This window comes from Leopardus geoffroyi, chromosome D1 (genome assembly GCF_018350155.1).
Source record: "Leopardus geoffroyi isolate Oge1 chromosome D1, O.geoffroyi_Oge1_pat1.0, whole genome shotgun sequence".
Taxonomy (NCBI): Eukaryota; Metazoa; Chordata; class Mammalia; order Carnivora; family Felidae; genus Leopardus; species Leopardus geoffroyi.
Window position 1 is genome coordinate 8,066,826 of NC_059329.1, and position 15,628 is coordinate 8,082,453.

General features: G+C 40.2%; 1 long non-coding RNA gene across 1 annotated transcript in view; it reads left to right on the forward strand.

Moving 5' to 3' along the window:
- The window catches only part of LOC123600617, an 83,448-nt gene that overhangs the window by 24,361 nt on the left and 43,459 nt on the right, over positions 1-15,628 (forward strand). The gene's annotated exons all lie outside the window — the stretch shown is intronic.

Here is a 15,628-nt window from a genome sequence, read left to right on the forward strand (position 1 = left end):
TTACATGAGGGGGAAATTAGTTTTTACAATCTGTAATTCATTCAAGTTGAGGATAACTTCATACAGCAACAAGCATAAACTCTGATACTGTAGACTTACTAATGATTTCTCCTCTACATGCTCTTCTCCATTTTCTAAAATTTCTTCTTGGGTAAACCTGGATGTCTCACCCTAAGACTTCCTCAAAATAACAAATGGAAAGGGGCGCCTGGGTGGCGCAGTCGGTTAAGCGTCCGACTTCAGCCAGGTCACGATCTTGCGGTCCGTGAGTTCGAGCCCCGCGTCAGGCTCTGGGCTGATGGCTCAGAGCCTGGAGCCTGTTTCCGATTCTGTGTCTCCCTCTCTCTCTGCCCCTCCCCCGTTCATGCTCTGTCTCTCTCTGTCCCAAAAATAAATAAACGTTGAAAAAAAAATTTAAAACAAAAATAACAAATGGAAAATGTTTTGAACAGGTAGCATTTTTTTTTCCTTTTTCATTCTGGTTAAATTTACAGGGCAGGAAAGCAACAGTGATTTCTACTGCTTGCCATTTCTGATATCTCCCTCATTTTTTTTGAGGTCGTTTGGAAGCAGAATGTAGATTTTGGGGTGGAGGCCAAACTGGACTTGAAATTCCTCCTGAGGCTTGGGGAAGTTACCTGACTTCTCTGAGTCTCAGTTTTTCTGCTCTGCTGAGTTTGCAAGATTGTTGTGAGGATTGAATGTGTGTGTGAGGGAAGAAAAACCACCCCCAGGTGGAGCACATCATTCTGAAAGCTCTCATGAGATGGAAGTTTCCTTTACTTCATTTCTTCCATTTACAAAAATTTGACAACTTGGACCAAACACTTGATATTGAGAAATGTGTGAAACATACAATTTTGTCTTCTCAAGCTTGCGCTTTGACCTGTCCTCCAAAATTTCACACTCCTCTGGAAGGGAGAATTACAGCATTACATGACTGAATGTGTGGCTGAGCGCCTCTCCCCTGCTCCTTTTCCCATTAGGCAGCTGGCCAGTCGAGTTATGGAGGGAGCGTGCTGACAGGCTCTCAAGGTTAGCACAATTTCCCTTCACCCCCCTCTGGAGCTTATATTTTGTAAAATATCGCTGAGGCAGAGAATCGTGTTGCTCTAGGCAGAAATTAGAGCCTACTTTGTGTAAACACAATTAAAAAGTAAGGTGGAGGGGGAGACGCAAACAGGAAAAAGCCTCAGTCTGCAAAAGCACTGTATGGAAATTTCATTGCATATGTTTTCTGAAACGACTAGAAATAACAACATGCATAATCATGAAGCTCAAATTAAACTCACTAACTCCTACAGCCACTCGTAACCTTTCCTTCATGCTGTACCTCTCCTCTCTCTCGTTAAATTAGAATGTTAAATCTACTTTAAATCTTATATTTGATATCCATGGGCAAAAAAGAGAGAGAAACACACACATGCAAAATACTTTTAGGTGGTGAATCTTTAATAAAATATTTAAAGACAGCGGCTCCTTTTCCTGTTTTTCTCCTCCCTTTTCAGCAGGAATTGTCCTGCTCTTCCCTCCCTCTTTCCCTCCCTCTTTCCCTCCTTCTTTCCCTCCCTTTCTCTACCCTCCCTCTCCCCCTCCCCCTTCTCCTTCCCCCCTCCCTCAGTGTCTCTCCCTCTGCTATCTGTCACTCCCGCTTTCCCTCCCTTCCTCTCCCCTCCCTCTCTCTTCTCTGCCTCCTTCTGTCCCTTTCTCCCTCTCTCTGTCCCTCCTTCCCTCCCTCTCTCTTCCTCCCTCCCTCTCCCCCCACCTCCTACTCCTTTTCCCTCTCTTCTCTTGCTCTCCTTCCCTCTCTCTCCCTCCATCTCTCCCTCTTTCCCTACTTCCTCCTCAGATATGGCCTTTTCTTCACTTCTCTTGACCTCATCCCCTCCCAACCACTAAGCTTCTTTGGTCTTTTCTTCTTCCTAATATTTTCTTATGATGTACGTCCCACATTTCATATATCCCACATATCTGATCTTATCAAGGTGAACATGATGAGGTTGTCATAACAGATGTGTTCACTCACTGTTCTCTTAAACTGCCATGCTGCATTGTAACAGTCAGTTGTATAAATGTGACCCTTAAGTCAACTCCCCCAAAATAGCTCTGACTGAAGAAACAAAATCAGGATCTGAGGAGTATATGGTTTTATGTATATTTATTTGCTAATATCTGGCTTGTAGCAATAATTATACTTCTCAATGGGATGCTTTTCTTTCGGGAAGCATTTCAGTTCTTGTACCAGATAGAAGACACTGGAAGCAGTACAATGAGACTAAAACAGTACCTTCCACTCCATGGCTTTGGACTCAATTTGATTCACTGCACTACTTGCAAAGCCACAGTTCCCTGAAGCAAATGGAGTAGTCAGAGATGGAATCTGGGAACCAAGTGTCTGATTAGAATTTCACCAAGGTTCGAGATCAGGAACTATAAAAGACATTCACACAAAGACACCCCACTGTTATTCCATGGTGGGAAAATGAAGGGAAGCCAGAACACTAGTCAGTTCTTGGAAAGAGGAGTAAGCATTGGAATTGAGACACCTCACATGGATGTGGAAGTGTCTGGCACTTCACTAGGGTCTACCTGGGCTTCTGAGGTACAGTCAGTGGTTTTATGATACTGAGATTAGAGGACATGCAGACTCCTGTCACTTGCAGAGAAATGCTAGGGAGGAATCAGGAGAATAAGACTGCCCTCAGACTCTGAGTGGAGAAGAAAACAAAACAAAACAAAAAAGACCAAAAGCAACAAGGACTAGAAAGGACCAGAGAACATCACCAGAAACACCAACTCTACAGGCAACACAGTGGCACTAAATTCATATCGTTCAATAATCACTCTAAATGTAAATGGACTAAATGCTCCAATCAAAAGACATAGGGTATCAAAATGGATTAAACAAAAACAACAAGACCTGTCTATATGCTTCCTATAAGAGACTCATTTTAGACCTAAAGACACCTTCAGACTGAAAGTGAGGGGATGGAGAATCTTTTACCACACTAGGGAACTTCAAAAGAAAGCTGGAGGAGCCATACTTACATCAGACAAACTAGATTTTATTTTCTTTAAATTTTTATTTATTCATTTTTGAGAGAGCATGCACAGGAAAGGGGCAGAGAGAGAGAGAGAGGGACAGAGAGAGCATCCCAAGCAGGCTCCATCCTGTAAGGGCAGATCCCAACACAGGGCTTGAAATCATGAACCTGTGAGGTCACGACCCGAGCTGAAATCAGCAGTTGAATGCTTAACTGACTGAGCCACCCAAGTGCCCCAGAAAAACTACATTTAAAAAAATTTTTTTTTCAACGTTTATTTATTTTTGGGACAGAGAGAGACAGAGCATGAACGGGGGAGGGGCAGAGAGAGAGGGAGACGCAGAATCGGAAACAGGCTCCAGGCTCTGAGCCATCAGCCCAGAGCCTGACGTGGGGCTCGAACTCACGGACCGCGAGATCGTGACCTGGCTGAAGTCGGACGCTTAACCGACTGCGCCACCCAGGCGCCCCTTAAAACAAAGACTGTAACAAGAGATAAAGAAGGGCATTATATCATAATCAAGGGGTCTATACACCAAGAAGATATAACAATTGTAAATATTTATGCCCCTAACTTGAGAGCACTCAAATATATAAATCAATCACAAACATAAAGAAACTCGTTGCTAATAATGCCATAATAATAGGTGACTTTAACACCCCCACTTACAGCAATAGGCAGATCATCTAAGCAGACAGTCAACAAGGAAACATTGGCTCTGAATGACACATTGGACCAGATGGACTTAACAGATATATTCAAAACATTTCATCCTAAAGCAGCAGAATGCACTTTCTTCTTAAGTGTGCATGGAACGTTCTCCAGAATAGGCCACATACTGGGTCGCAAATCAGCCCTCAACAAGGACAAAAAGAGTGAGATCATACCGTGCATATTTATAGACCACAATACTATGAAACTTGAAATCAACCACAAGAAAAAATTTGAAAAGACCATGAATACTTGGAGATTAAAGAACATCCTACTAAAGGATGAATGGGTTAACCAAAAAGTTAAAGAGGAAATTAAAAAATACAATGAATCCAGTGAAAATGAAAACATGACAGTCCAAAACCTCTGGGATGCAGCAAAGATGGTCATAAAAGGGAAGTATATAGCAATCCAAGCCTTCCTAAAGAAGGAAGAAAGGTCTCAGATACACTACCTGGCCTTATGCCTCAGGGAGCTGGAAAAAGGACAGCAAATAAAGCCCAAAACCAACAGAAGAAGTGAAATAATAGATGAGAGCAGAAATCAATGCTTTAAAAAAAAAATAGATCAGATGAATGAAACTGCCAACTGGTTCTTTGAAAGAATTTAAAAAATTGATAAACCCCTAACCAGAATGATAAAAAAAAAAAGAAGGGGCCCAAATAAATAAAATCATGAATGAAAGAGAAGAGATCACAACCAATGCCACAGAAATGCAAATAATAAGAAGAAAATATTATGAGCAATTATATGCCAACACATTGGGCAATCTGGAAGAAATGGACAAATTCCTAGAAATGTATAAACTACCAAACTGAAACAGGAAGAAGTTGAAAATATGAACAGATTCATAACCAGTAAAGAAATTGAGTCAGTAATAAAAAATCTCCCAACCAACAAGAATCCAGGGCTAGATGGCTTTCCAGGGGAATTCTACCAAAAATTTAAAGAAGAGTTAATACCTATTCTTTTTAAGTTGTTCCAAAAAATAGAAATGGAAGGAAAATTTCCAAACATATTCTATGAGGCCAGCATTACCTTGATTCCAAAACTAGACAAAGACCCTGCTAAAAAAGAACTACAGACCAATCTCCCTGATGAACACAGATGCAAAAATTCTCAACAAGATACTACCAAACCAAATACAAGAGTACATTAAAAGAATTATTCACCATAATCAAGTGGGATTTTTTTCCTGGGATGCTGGGGCGGTTCAATATCCACAATCAATCAACATGATACATCACATTAATAAAGGATAAGAACCACATGATCCTCTCAATAGATGCAGAAAAAAAAAAAACACTTGATAGAATATAGCATCCTTTCTTAATAAAAACCCTCAAGAAAGGAGAAATGAAAGGAACATATCTCAACATCATAAAGGCCATATACAAAAGACCCACCGTTAATATCATCCTCATTGGGGAAAACTAGGAGTTTCCCCCAAGGTCAGAAACACGACAGAGATGGCCACTATCACCACTTTTGTTTAACGTAGCATTGGAAGTCCTAGCCTCAGCAATCAGACAACAAAAAGAAATAAAAGGGATCCAAATTGGTAAGCAGAAGTCAAACTTTGACTCCTCACAGATGACATGATACTCTACATGGAAAACCCGAAAGATTCCACCAAACACTTCTAGAACTAATACATGAATTCAGCAAACTTGCAGGATATAAAATCAATGTATATAAATCAGTTGCATTTCTATACACCAATAATGAAGCAGCAGAAAGATTAATCAAGGAATCTATCTCATTTACAATTGCACCAAAAACCATAAAATACCTAGGAATAACCCTAACCAAGAGGTAAAAAATCAGTCTGCTGAACACTGTAAAACACTTATGAAAGAAATTGAAGAATACACAAAGAAATGGAAAAACATTCCATGCTCATGGATCAGAAAAACAAATATTGTTAAAATATTGATACTACCCAAAGTAATCTACGTATTCAATGCAGTCCCTAACAAAGTAACACCAGCACTCTTCACAGAGCTAGAACAAGCAATTCTAAAATTTGTATGGAACCAGAAAAGACCCCAAATAGCCAAAACAATTCTGAAAGAGAAAACCAAAGCTTGAGGCATCACAATTCCAGACTTTAATCTGTATTACAAAGCTGTAATCATCAAGACAGTATGGGACTGGCCCCAAAACAGACATATAAGTCAATGGAACAGAAGAGAGAACCCAGAAATGTACCCACAAATGTATGGCCAATAAATCTTTGGCCAAGAAGGAAAGAATATCCAATTGAAAAAAGACAGTCTTTTCAGCAATTGGTGTTGGGAAAACTGGACAGTGACATGCCAAAGAAGAACCTGGACCACTTTCTTACACCATTCACAAAAATAAACTCAAAATGGAAAGACCTAAATGTAAGACAGGAAACCATCAAAATCCTAGAAGAGAAAACAGGCAGCAACCTCTTTGATCTTGGCTGCAGCAAATTCTTACTAGACATATCTACAGAGGCAAGAGAAACAAAAGCAAAAATGAACTATTGGAACCTCATCAAGATAAAAAGCTTCTGCACAGCAAAGGAAAAATCAACAAAACTAAAAGGCAACTGTTGGAATGGGGGAAGATATTTGTAAATGACATATCGGATAAAGGGTTAGTATCCAAAATCTATAAAGAGCTTATCAAACTCAACACACAAAAAACAATCCGGTGATAAATGGTCAAGAGACATGAACAGACACTTTTCCAAAGAAGACATCCAGATGGCTAATAGACACGAGAAGATGCTCAACATTGCTCATCATCAGGGAAACACAAATCAAAACGTCAATGAGATACCACCTCACACCTGTCAGAATGGGTAAAATTATCAACTCAGGCAACAACAGATGTTAGCAAGGATGCAGAGAAAGGGGAAGCCTTTTGCACTGCTGGTGGGAATGCAAACTGCTGCAGGCAGTCTGTAAAACAGTGTGGAGGTTCCTCAAAAAATTAAAAATATAGCTACCCTACAACCAAGCAATAGCACTAGTAGGTATTTATGCAAAGGATACAGAAGTGCTGTTTCGAAGGGGCACATGCACCCCAATGGTTGTAGCAGCACTATCAACAATAGACAAAGTATGGAAGTATGGAAAGAGCCCAAATGTCCATGGATAAAGAAGATGTGGTCTGTCTGTCTATCTATCTATCTATCTATCTATCTACCTATCTGTATATATCTACCTCTAGATAGGAGAAAGAAAGAAAGAAAGAAAGAAAGAAAGAAAGAAAGAAAGAAAGAAAGAAAGAAAGAAAGAAAGAAAGAAAGAAAGAAAGAAGGAAGGAAGGAAGGAAGGAAGGAAGGAAGGAAGGAAGGGAGGAAGGAAAGAAAGAAAGAAAAAGGAAAGAAAGAAAGAAAAGAAAGAAAGAAAAGAAAGAAAGAAGAAAGACAATGGAATATTATTCAGCAATCAAAAAGAAATTAAAGAAGTGAAATTTTGCATTTGCAACAACATAGATGGAACTAGAATGCATTATGCTAAGCAAAATAAGTTGGAGAAAGATAAATATCATGTGATTTCACTCATGTGGAATTTAGGAAACAAAACAGATGAACATAGCAGAAGAGAAGGAAAATAAGATAAAAACAGGAAGGCAAACCATCATAAGAGAGTCTTAAATACAGAGAACAAATCGAGTTTGCTGGAGGGGTGTTGGGTGGGGGGATGGGGTAAATGGGTGATGGGCATTAAGGAGGCCACTTGTTGGGATGAGCACTGGGTGTCATATTAAGTGATGAATCACTGAATTTTACTCCTGAAACCATTATTACACCATATGTTAACTAACTTGGATTGAAATGAAAATTTTTAAAAAAGGAAAATTTTAAAAAATACTGTCCCTAAAAGGAAACACAGCACTGAAAAGTGGATGGTAACGATAATTAATAATATGTCTACCAATATGGTGAGCTTACCTCAGCTATGCATTATCCTGAATGTGTGTCATACGTTCATTTAAATGTAGGAAGAATCATCTGCCCATCAGAGAAAAGCAATGAAGATTAAAAATTAGAATTCTAGTGAATCCTGAGAGAAACCAGACCACAGACCCCCCCCCCCCAGCCAGGAATTACAGTAATGCACTTTTAGCAGCTAAAACTAAACTATTAGATACAGATGTTTTTTCTTTGGGCCAGTTCTTTCTCGACTGAATACATATGCAAGTTACAAACGATTGCACACTTACAGGATCGGCACTGGGCTAAGCAGTGCATGTGCCTCAGCACTTTCCACCTTCACAGGAAGTTTGGGGTGCACATATCTCACAAGGAAACTGGGGTCTCAAAAATTGGGGGGAACATCCCCATGATGATGTAGCTTGGAAATGGCTGAAGTAGAATTTAAAGCCGTAACAACACTCCCTGCAACCTCTGCCCTTTAATCGTTGTAATATATGATCTCTGGTCTTTTCCATTCCCATATGGAGCCTCACATTTGGCCATAATTCCCCTTCACCCTCATCAACAAATCTAACCATATTCCTAAGTATAACTGTCCCAGAACCCATGAAATAAATATTCATTTATTTTCATTAGGACAGAATTCACTAAGCTCTTCTCCTAAGGCACAATTTGACACCACCTTAAACACGGAATAAGCACATAACAGTCTTTTACCAATTTATCACACTTCAGATCAAACTCCCTTGATGCCAAATGCTTCGTGCAAACTGTGATAGCTCAGCTTTGTGTCATAACATCAGCTTGCATTTTTTTTTTTTTTTTAGCACCTGTCACCCCCATGGATAGCATAGCAAATTACTTCCATGGACTTACACATATAGGTGTCTCTTCACCCCCCTGGGGACACAGTTTCTCAAAGTCTTGAAGAATTGTCTGACGGTTCTAAAGGAGAATGAAGAAAGCAGAATATATCCATTCAAATCAGAATATCCATTGTACTGCATATCCATTTAAAACAATAAATCTGAATCTAGAAAATTTTATAGCTCTATACAGAATCTGTAATGTTGTGAGGGTGAAATGTAGCATTTACCATTACGTTCTTGAGTTGAAAAAAATATTTTCCTTTGGAAAGCGGCACTGTGCTAGCTAGCAGCTACATTCATTCTCTTTTCTATATTAAAAGCTCAGATGTTCATTTGCTTAATGGAAATTGTGTCTCTCTGCTGTCCTGAATGCCACATGTTCCTTTAGAAATATGATCGTGGTGTCCATCATAGACTAAAGGAAAAAAAGTCTTCCCACCTAAGATATTCATTAATTTTTAAATTACAAATAATTCAACACACATGAAGCCCTATTTTAGACACCCTTCTGGGGGATGCAATGTAAGGAGGAGGAAGAAGAGAAGTAAGAGATGAATAATCTCTCCTTCCTGCTCTCACGGATCTCACAAGGCTGTGGGGAGACTAGACGCAGACCACCTTTACACATATTAAATATATTTACAATTTTTACAAAGTATTGTGGGGCACAAAAGAGGAAGCAGTGAATTCTCGCTGGAGGAATAGGGAATAGCCAGAGGAGGCATCCTATTTTCTGGCAATAACACTGTTGGGGAGAAAGGTCCCCCCGTGAGTCTGCACATCCTGTGAGGCACTGCCCTTTTGTCCCAGACCGTCCTTCCAATGGTGTCTGTATAGCAGGCACCCTTGGAAGACACAGCTACCATCTGCCTCCTAGGCAAAGGGCAGAGTTGGAGCAAAGAGCAGGCATGCTTGCAGCCCATTAGAAAAGACACAGGGACGCCTGGGTGGCTCAGTTGGTTAAGCATCAGACTCTGGATTTCTGCTCAGGTGATGAGCTCATGATTCATGAGGTCAAGCCCTGTGTTGGGCTCCGTGCTGACAGAGTGGAGCCTGCTTGGGATTCTCTCTATTTCTCTCTCTCTGCCCCTCCCCCTGCTCAGGTTCTCTCTCTCTTTCTTTCAAAATAAATTAACTTTTAAAAAAAAAAGGCATATTCCCTGAGCCCAGGTTGGGGGTGGCAAGGAGGTTCAGCTATGACGTGACAACTGAGTAACGTCAACCTGGGTCCCTTGACATCAGCCCCATTGGACTGGTGCAGCGTGGCGGGGAGTGATAAACGTGACACTCATGTCTTTGCTCTGCTGTGAGTATTATAGTTCTTTGCGACACAGGAGCCTTGTGTCTTCTGGCAGCATCTATGAAATAGGAGCGGGCTAACTTGTTAGCTGGTGAGGAAGGTCAGTCTCAGACTCTTCTCACTTCCTTGCAAATAGCCTTTGCTACAGTTGGATACTTGCCAAAGCCCTGGATGTAGGTACAACAATGCTCTGATGTAGGTACCAGCAGTATCATCCCTGTGTTACAAGCAAAGAGACAAAAACACCAGGAAATGACCTAAGCAGCAGAGATGGCATCAGAATCTGCACAGTCCAGATGCAGAGTCTACAGACTGAACTATTGGATGTCACCACCTCCAGGCTCGGAGCTCCGTGCTGGAGCCGGGCAAGGCCTCCCAGTTTGGCTCCTTCCTAAGAAGGGTCTGTTCACATTGTAAGGAATTATGCGAGAGCCTTTGGAGAGTAGGAACCAGTGTCTGTACTGTGCATATAGCTGTGGCCATGGGATGCAGTCATCTGCAGAGAGTTCAGGTGGAGGAGAGCAGCCAATAATGAAACTGCCAAGGGGAAGCCTGTAGAGCTGAGGACACAGGGTGTGTGTGGTGTTACAATGGCCCAGATGAAAAAACGCTTCAAGGCGAGGTGATGTGCGAGTCTCCAAAAGCACCCCTTGCATTCAGCAACAGAAAGGCTTCTGTGATGTCTAGGAAATCAGTGCTGGTGACATGATGAAAACAGAAGAGCTAGAGCAGAAAAGAGAAAGGGAAATTAGTTGTATAGGAAACTTTTTCTAGAAGTGTGGGCTGAATGTGTTTTTTTTAATGAAATTATTGTCAAATTGGTTTCCATACAAGAGCCAGTGCTCACCCCAACAGGTGCCTTCCTCAATACCCATCATCTACTTTCCCCTCCCACCCTACCCCCCATCCACCCTCAGTTTATTCTCAGTATTTAAGAGTCTCCCATGGTTTACCTCCTTCCCTCTCTGTAACTTTCCCCCCCTTCCCCTCCCCCCTGGTCTTCTGTTGAGTTTCTCAGAATCCACATATGAGTGAAAACATACAGTATCTGTCTTTCTCTGACTGACTTACTCACTTAGCATAATACCTTCCAGTTCCATCTATGTCGCTGCAGATGGCATGATTTCATTCATTCTCATCGCCAAGTAGTATGGAAGTAGTATTCCATTGTACATATAAACCATATCTTCTTGATCCATTCTTCAGTTGGTGGACCTTTGGGCTCTTTCCATAATTTGGCTATTGTTGAGAGTGCTGCTATAAACATTGGGGTACAAGTGCCCCTGTGCATCAGCGCTCCTGTATCCCATGGGTAAATTCCTAGCAGTGCTATTGCTGGGTCATAGGGTAGATCTATTTTTAATTTTTTTTCAATATATGAAATTTATTGTCAAATTGGTTTCCATTCAACACCCAGTGCTCATCCCAAAAGGTGCCCTCCTCAATACCCATCACCCACCCTCCCCTCCCTCCCACCTCCCATCAACCCTCAGTTTGTTCTCAGTTTTTAAGAGTCTCTTATGCTTTGGCTCTTTCCCACTCTAACCTTTTTTTTTTCCCTTCCCCTCCCCCATGGGTTTCTGTTAAGTATCTCAGGATCCACATAAGAGTGAAAACATGGTATCTGTCTTTCTCTGTATGGCTTATTTCACTTAGCATCACGCTCTCCACTTCCATCCACGTTGCTACAAAGGGCCATATTTCATTCTTTCTCATTGCCATGTAGTACTCCATTGTGTATATAAACCACAATTTCTTTATCCATTCATCAGTTGATGTACATTTAGGCTTTTTCCACAATTTGGCTATTGTTGAGAGTGTTGCTATAAACATTGGGGTACAAGTGCCCCTACGCATCAGTACTCCTGTATCCCTTGGGTAAATTCCTAGCAGTGCTATTGCTGGGTCATAGGGTAGGTCTATTTTTAACTTTTTGAGGAAGCTACACACTGTTTTCCAGATCAGCTGCCCCGGTTTGCATTTCCGCCAGCAGTGCAAGAGGGTTCCCGTTTCTCCACATCCTCTCCAGCATCTATAGTCTCCTGATTTGTTCATTTTAGCCACTCTGACGGGCATGAGGTGGTATCTCAGTGTGGTTTTGATTTCTATTTCCCTGATGAGGAGTGATGTTGAGCATCTTTTCATGTGCCTGTTGGCCATCTGGATGTCTTCTTTAGAAAAGTGTCTATTCATGTTTTCTGCCCATTTCTTCCCTAGATTATTTGTTTTTCGGGTGTGGAGTTTGGTGAGTTCTTTATAGATTTTGGATACTAGCCCTTTATCCAATATGTCATTTGCAAACATCTTTTCCCATTCCAGCAGCTGCCTTTTAGTTTTGTTGATTGTTTTCTTTGCAGTGCAGAACTGTTTATCTTGATGAGGTCCTAATGGTTCATTTCTTCTTTTAATTCCCAGGGAGGTTTTTCCTGCTTTCTCCTCTAGGGTTTTGATGGTTTCCTGTCTCACATTGAGGTCCTTTCTCCATTTTGAGTTTATTTTTGTGAATGGTGTAAGAAAGTGGTCTAGTTTCATTCTTCTGCATGTTGCTGTCCAGTTCTCCCAGCACCATTTGTTAAAGAGGCTGTCTTTTTTCCATTGGATATTCTTTCCTGCTTTGTCAAAGATTAGTTGGCCATACATTTGTGGGTCCAATTATGGAGTTTCTATTCAATTGGTCTATGTATCTGTTTTTGTGCCAATACCATGCTGTCATGATGATTACAGCTTTGTAGTAGGGGCTAAAATCTGGGATTGTGATGCCTCCTGCTTTGGTTTTCTTCTTCAATATTACTTTGGCTATTCGGGGTCTTTTGTGGTTCCATACAAATTTGATGATTGCTTGTTCTAGCTTCGAGAAGAATGCTGGTGCAATTTTGATTGGGATTGCATTGAATGTGTAGATAGTTTTGGGTAGTATTGACATTTTAACAATATTTATTCTTCCAATCCATGAGCACAGAATGTTTTTCCTTTCCTTTTATCTTCTTCAATTTCCTTCACAAGCTTTCTGTAGTTTTCAGCATACAGATATTTTACATCTTTGGTAGGTTTATTCCTAAGTATTTTATGATTTTTGGTGCATTTATGAATGGGATCAGTTTCTTTATTTGTCTTTCTGTTGCTTCATTATTAGTGTATAAGAATGCAACCGATTTCTGTACATTAATTTTGTATCCTGCAACTTTGCTGAATTCACGTATCCGTTCTAGCAGACTTTTGGTGGTGTCTGTTGGGTTTTCCATGTATAGTATCATGTCATCTGCATGTCATCTGACTTCATCTTTGTTGATTTTGATGCATTTGATTTCCTTTTGTTGTCTGATTGCTGATGCTAGAACTTCCAACGCTATGTTAAACAACAGCAGTGAGAGTGGACATCCCTGTCGTGTTCCTGATCTCAGGGGGAAAGTTCTCTGTTTTTCCCCATTGAGGATGATATTAGCTGTGGGATTTTCATAAATGGCTTTTGTGATGTGTGAGTATGTTCCTTCTACCCCGACTTTCTCAAGGGTTTTTAGTAAAAAAGGATGCTTAATTTTGTCAAATGCTTTTTCTGCATCGATTGACAGGATCATATGGTCCTTATCTTTTCTTTTATTAATGTGATGTATCACATTGATTGATTTGCGAATATTGAACCAGCCCTGCATCCCAGGAATGAATCCCACTTGATCATGGTGAATAATTCATCTTATATGCTGTTGAATTCGATTTGCTAGTATCTTGTTGAGAATTTTTGCATCCATATTCATCAGGGATATTGGCCTATAGTTCTCTTTTTTTTGCTGGGTCTCTGTCTGGTTTGGGAATCAAAGTAATGCTGGCTTCATAGAATAAGTCTGGAATTTTTCCTTCCCTTTCTATTTTTTGGAACAGCTTGAGAAGGAAAGGCATTATCTCTGCTTTAAATGTCTGGTAGAATTCCCCAGGGAAGCCATCTGGTCCTGGACTCTTATTTGTTGGGAGATTTTTGATAACTGATTCAATTTCTTCACTGGATATAGGCCTGTTCAAGTTTCCTATGTCTTCCTGTTTGAGTTTTGGATGTGTGTGGGTGCTTAGGAATTTGTCCATTTCTTCCAGGTTGTCTAGTGTGTTGGCATATAATTTTTCATAGTATTCCCTGATAATTGCTTGTATTTCTGAGGGATTGGTTTTAATAATTCCATTTTCATTCATGATTTTATCTATTTGGGTCATCTCCCTTTTCTTTTTGAGAAGCCTGGCTAGAGGTTTATCAATTTTGTTTATTTTTTCAAAAAACCAACTCTTGATTTCATTGATCTGCTCTACAGTTTTTTTAGATTCTATATTGTTTATTTCTGCTCTGATCTTTATTATTTCTCTTCCGCTGGGTTTGGGGTGTCTTTGCTGCTCTGCTTCTATTTCCTTTAGGTGTGCTGTTAGATTTTGTATTTGGGATTTTTCTTGTTTCTTGAGATAGGCCTGGATTGCAATGTATTTTCCTCTCAGGACTGCCTTCGCTGCATCCCAAAGCATTCGGATTGTTGTGTTTTCATTTTCATTTGTTTCCATATATTTTTTAATTTCTTCTCTAATTGCCTGGTTGACCCATTCATTCTTTAGTAGGGTATTCGTTAGCCTCCATGCTTTTGGAGGTTTTCCAGACTTTTTCCTGTGGTTGATTTCAAGTTTCATGGCATTGTGGTCTGAAAGTGTGCATGGTATGATCTTAATTCTTTTATACTTATGAAGGGCTGTTTTGTGACCCAGTATGTGATCTATCTTGGAGAATGTTCCATGTGCACTTGAGAAGAAAGTATATTCTGTTGTTTTGGGATGCAGAGTTCTAAATATATCTGTCAAGTCCATCTGATCCAATGTATCATTCAGGGCCCTTGTTTCTTTATTTATTCTCTGTCTAGATGTTCTATCCATTGTTGTAAGTGTGGTATTAAAGTCTCCTGCAATTACCACATTCTTATCAATAAGGTTGCTTATGTTTGTGATTAATTGTTTTACATATTTGGGGGCTTTCAAATTTGGTGCATAGACATTTATAATTGTTAGCTCTTCCTGATGGATAGGCCCTGTAATTATTGTATAATGCCCTACTTCATCTCTTGTTACAACCTTTAATTTAAAGTCTAGTTTGTCTGATAGAAGTGTGGCTATTCCAGCTTTCTTTTGACTTCCAGTAGCATGATAGATAGTTCTCTATTCCCTCAGTTTCAATCTGAAGGTGTCCTCAGGTCTAAAATGGGTCTCTTATAGGCAGCAAATAGATGGGACTTGTGTTTTTTTAATCCATCCTGATACCCTATATCTTTTGGTTGGAGCATTTAGTCCACTTACATTCAGTGTTATTATTGAAAGATGTGGGTTTAGAGTCACTGTGATGTCTGTAGGTTTTGTGTTTGTAGTGGTGTCTCTGGTACTTTGTGGTCCTTGCAACATTTCCCTCACAGAGTCCCCCTTAGGATCTCTTGTAGGGCTGGTTTAGTGATGATGAATTCCTTCAGTTTTTGTTTGTTTGGGAAAACTTTGATCTCTCCTCCTGTTCTGAATGACAGACTTACTGGGTAAAGGATCTTGACTGCATATTTTTTCTGTTCATCACATTGAATATTTCCTGCCATTCCTTTCTGGCCTGCTAAGTTTCAGTAGATAGGTCTGCTACTACCCTTATGTGTCGACCTTTGTATGTTAAGGCCCATTTATCCCTAGCTGCTTTCAGAATCCTCTCTTTATCTTTGTATTTTTCCAGTTTCACTATGGTATGTTGTGCAGAAGATCAATGCAAGTTACATCTGAAGGGAATTTTCT